The sequence below is a fragment of the Orycteropus afer genome, unplaced genomic scaffold (assembly GCF_000298275.1).
Source record: "Orycteropus afer afer isolate SDZICR_OR568_19922 unplaced genomic scaffold, OryAfe1.0 scaffold00027, whole genome shotgun sequence".
Classification (NCBI taxonomy): domain Eukaryota; kingdom Metazoa; phylum Chordata; class Mammalia; order Tubulidentata; family Orycteropodidae; genus Orycteropus; species Orycteropus afer.
The window spans coordinates 17,694,602-17,699,841 of record NW_006921614.1 but is presented as its reverse complement, the minus strand read 5'-3'; the positions used below and the strand labels follow the sequence as shown (position 1 = coordinate 17,699,841).

Here is a 5,240-nt window from a genome sequence, read left to right as displayed (position 1 = left end):
TCCTACTTCCGTAGTGATACTGCCTCGGAAACCCAAGGAGGGGTCGCTATGAGTCGGGGCCGACTCGACGGCACATAACAACAACAACAACAACAACATGTTCTTTAAGAACATCCAGGTGTATAGTCGAGGTGACAAGGGGCAAGGTTGTGGTGGCTTCTTGGCCACATCCAGCTACCCAGAGGGAAGGAGCAGTTGGATGTATGGGCTTGAGACCATGGTCATAGGAGACATCAAGCTCAATTGGCATAACATACTATATGAAAACATTGTTCTATATCCTACTTTGGAAAGTAGCAACTGGGATCTTAAAAGTGGCCATCTAGATGTAATGATAGATCTCTGCTTGTCCAGAGGAAACAAGAATGAAGAAAACCAAAGACTCATGAAAATGATTAGTCCAAGGAACTGGTAGGCCATGTGATCCTCAGCCTATATGACCATGAGACCAGAAGAACTAGATGGTGCACAGCTGTGATAGTTGGAGCTGTATGTCAACTTGGCTAGACCCCAGTTGTGGGTGGTTGTTCCCATGATGAGATCAGATGACTGAGTTCTGAGTGGCCGGTCTGCCCAAGGGGAGTTTCCCTAGGGGTGTGGCCTGCTTGCAATGATATTCCAAGGACAATCTGGAAGAACGGCATTCCGAACTACAGACTTCCTTGAGTGAGTGGCTCACCGCTCGCCCTGGAGGTCTCGGATTCATCTTTTATTGGAAACAACAACCAATATCCTGCATGCCAGCTTGAATCTCTCGGCTCTGCTGTGCTTGAGGGAACCAAGGCGGCTGCAAGCTCCACCTCCTCCAGAGATGGACTTTTCAGCCTGGACTTGTCGGCTTCTATACGCTTGTGAGCCATTTACCTAAGATAAATCTCTCTCTCTCTCTCTCTCTATATATATATATATACCTTGCTGTTTTTTTTTGTGTGTGTGTTTCTCTAGAGAACCCAATCTAACACAACAGCTATCACTGTCAACCACTCAGCTGGTACTGGTGTAGGAGATCCTGCACAGAATGGGAGAACAATGTGGAACAAATCTCAAAATCATGAAAAAAAGATAAGGTTTGCTGGTCTCACAGAGCCTGATGAGATCTCTGAGACTATAGCCCCTAGGCACAGTTCAGGTCTGGAACTGAACTCACTCCTGTGGCTTCCATCCAAATAATAGACAGGCATGTTGTTGTTGTTATGTGCCATCGAATCAGACCCGACTCATAGCTACCCCTCCTTGAGTTTCCGAGGTGGTATCACTACAGGATTAGATCATCTAACCGTCCTTCCGTGGAGTGGCTGGTGGGTTTGAACTGCCAGCCTTCTGGTTAGCAGTAAAGTGCCTTGGGCACTATGCTACCAGAGCATGTTGCTCTTGTTGTTATGTGCCATCAAGTTGGACCCGACTCATAGTGACCCCTCCTTGGGTTTCTGAGGCAGTATCACTATGGAAGTAGACTGCCCCATCTTCCTTCCTCCGAGTGGTTCATAGGTTTGAACCGCCAGCCTTCTGGTTAGCAGTCAAGTGCCTTAGGCATACGCTACCAGAGCTCCTTACCAGAGCACAGGGGTGAATATTTACATCAGGTAGATACACTATTTGGAGTGATCAATCATGGGAGAACAGAAGGACAGTGTTTGCACAGGGAGACAGCTCATGGGACGGGAGTGCGTTGGAGGGAAGGACACAGGGAAGAGGTAACTACAGGGAGGAAGTGAGAAGAGAGCTGTTACATTGTGGAAAATTCCAGTGAATGTCATGAGACAAAATGTGTATGAACTGCTGTACAGAAAATGAATTTGCTCTGTAAACTTTCACCCAAATTACAATAATACTATTACTAATAAAATGGTCCAAATTTGTTCTGATGTGGTGTATTGTTGTAAGTTAAAAAAGCTACTTACCATGTGTTAATGCTCTGGGAGTGTGTTGCGTGTTCAGGCTGTTATCAGAAGGATGTGATATTCATGGAGAAATCAGTATTAGTAATTTGTTCCCTTTTTCTAATGTTCTTCTGGCTATTTAGAAATCTGGGGCAATGGATGAGCATACTACAAGTATTTAAGTTTCAGGATATCAAGAACAAATGTGAACATAACTCAAGGATTTTGTATTCTCTGCTGGGAAGAGGATTAGTATATTTTTTATTGTATGCAAGATAGTTGTACCATGTCAGGAAAAAGTACGGTGGATTTCAGACACAAGGCTGTCAACCTCTCCCCTCCCCCCAAAAAAAGCAAACCATTGCTGACAAGTTGCTTCCAACTCATAGGGAATCTATAGGACAGAGTAGAACAGCCCTATAGTATGTCCCATGCTGTGAATCTTTCTTTTCTTTTGTTTTTCTAATTTCTATTGTGAAAGGTTTACAGAGCAAATTCACCTTCCACACAGCAGCTCACATACACTTTGTCTCATGACATTGACTGCAATTTCCCACAGTGCGACACTCCCACTTCCTCCTCATAGTTAGCTCTTCCCTGTGTCCTTCCCTCCCATGCACTCCTGCCCCCTGAGCTGCCTCCCTGTGCTGCCTCCTTGTGCATACACAGTCCTTCTATTCTTCCATGACTGATCTCTCCAAGGTGTGTATCTACCTAATGTAAATGTTCAGCTCATTGCCTGTCTTTTGTTTGGCTGCAAGCCACAGAAGTGGGTTCAATTGCAGATCTGAAGGGCAGCTAGGGGTCATAGCCTCAGGGTGTTTACTGGGCTCTGTCAGACCAGCAAACCTGGTCCCCCCCCCTTTTTTTTTAAATGATGTTCTCCCACTCTATCCAGGATCTCCTACTTTGATCCCCCTCTGAGTGTTTGACAGTGGCAGTGAGGGACCATCTAGTTTCATAGTCGTATAGACTGAGGATCGCCCATGCCATGAATCTTTATGGAAGCAGACTACTTCATCATTCTGTCATGGAGTGCTAGTGGGTTCAAACTGCCTACTTTTTGGTTATCGGACAAATGCTTTAACCACAATACCATCAGAACTACCTATGTGCAGTAAAACTAAACCAAACTCAGTGCCATCAAGTTGGACCCGATTCATAGTGACCCCTCCTTGGGTTTCCGAGGCAGTATCTCTACAGAAGTAGATTGCACAACCTTCCTTCTGAGGAGTGGCTGGTGGGTTTGAACCTCCAGCCTTCTGGTTAGCAGTCACATTCCTTAGGCATCACTCCACCAGAGCTTCTATGTGCATTAAAGGGAGACATTATTTATGATGAGCAAGAATAAGGCTTACTTGTCTGCTATTGGCAATGACCCATTCAAATTGATGGTGCAGGATACAGGGGATCTTTAAGAGCTAGGTTCTCATGTAGGCCAGAGGAGATGGGACTAAGTGTAAATAATAATGTTGAAAAGCTCAAGTTATAAAAGTGGAGTTTTCTCCTTATTTGAATATTTCTCTGGTAAAGAGTATGCCTGTTTAAAAAGTTGAATATTTTTCAGAACTTTGCAAAGATATTAAGTTTCCAAATCTGTACATATTCTACTAATTTTGTAGAACAGATAACATATCATTAAAGTAGTAGCTTTGTTTTTATGTACTATGACTATTAAACACTGTTTGTCTTTGGTGATCACATATATAAATGGTTTATACTATAAGTACTTACATAATAATAAAAAATAAAAAATTTAAAGCATAATTTAGAGAATTTAATGGTTATTCAAGTAGAAACCACAAAGTAAATGTTCCTTGCTATAATTCTAGCAGATTGAGAAAAAAATGTACTGGGAAATGGAGGGTCAGGGAACAACAGCAATAGACCAATTTTTGGAATTGAAAATGAACATTAACTTCTATTTTAGAGATTTTTGAAATGCCCCATTGCTCTTGAGCTCCAGAGCAACAACTACAGTGCACAAATATCTTTGAGTGTGTGGTCAAGAAACTTCTGAAATAAGCTACTCCACAGGGAGACATTGAAAAGAATTTAAACATATTTTGTTTCATAACAATTGTGGCTTACTTATTGCTAACCTTCTGCTGGGTGACAGATTTAATAGTAATGATCAAAAAACTAAAATTGGATAACTGAAATTTTCTTCTTATTTAAATAGTTCTCTTGTAGAAGTATGTCTATTCAGAAAAAGTTCAATATTTTAAAACTTTTGGAAAGAGATTTCTGGTAGCAGTGGTGGGAATTGGGCTATTGAGCAGTGTCTAGGCCTGTGCAGAGGTGACTTTGGCAGGAATCAGAGTCACAAGCCTTGGGCTCACAGTTTTAGGGCTTCAGAGTTTGTTGTAGAGTGATGATAGTGGCGATGAGGGAGGAAGCTGTGGATTGGAACTACTCAAGGCATTGAAAGCTGAAGCCACTCAACTGTGTGAAGGAGCAGTAAGGTGCTGTAGCACATTTATAGGACGAGGTGCAACCTGCAAGATAGCCATGTCTTCATCAGTACTTTGAAGGCTTTCAACAACCGTATGAACTTGATCCTCCGTGACTGTGATGAGTTTGGAAAGACCAAGTGTGTAAGAGGGGAGAGCTTGATTTTCTGGCCTCATTGGCTATTTGTAAAGCTGTAGCCCAAAGGGCTTTCCCAATGCAGCCTGGTCTGAAATTGCTGTAAGAAACCTTTGACCCTCATTGGGTCCGAAGAACTCAAAACAGGCAGAAAAGGCAAAAAGGGAGGAGAAGTGAGTCCTTGGTCTGGTGCTGCTTCAAGGAGAGACCCTAGTCTCAATGACTTTAAAGGCCTCCTCCCAAAGATACTGGCATTGCCTGAGTACCACTTGCTAGAGGTGCTGGAGGCCCAGGAATCACTAGGGCCTCTGTCAGAGGAATTCCAGCTGGTGTTTCAATGCCCCAGGCCCCTGCAGAACTTGATGGGCCAGTGTGCAGGGTAGGTGGGCCATTCCAACAGGTGATTACCCCAAAAGAAAGAAGCATTGCTGAAGCTGCTGCCACAGCTAGAATTGGAGGGGCCTTGACCCAGTACCCACCTGGTTGTGCAGGTTTTTCCTCAAGAGGGACACCCCTACCAATTGAGGAGCCAAGAAAGAGACCATCTTAGGCTGGGTTCTCCAGCGAAGCAAGACTATATATATATTGTTGTAGTTGTTAGGTGCCATCAAGTTGTCTCCAACTCATAGTGACCCCACACACAGCAGAAAAAAACACTGGCCAGTCCTGTGCCAGCCTCATGATCCTTGCTATACCTGAGCCCATCATAGCAGCCACCGTGTCTATCCATCTCATTGAGGGCCTTCCCCTTCACTGTTGACCCTCCACTTT

General features: G+C 43.7%; 1 pseudogene; it reads left to right on the top strand.

Annotated features, from left to right (window-relative positions):
• The window catches only part of LOC103192419, a 45,593-nt pseudogene extending 40,574 nt beyond the window's left edge, over window positions 1-5,019 (top strand).
• Window positions 5,020-5,240: the final 221 nt, after the last annotated feature.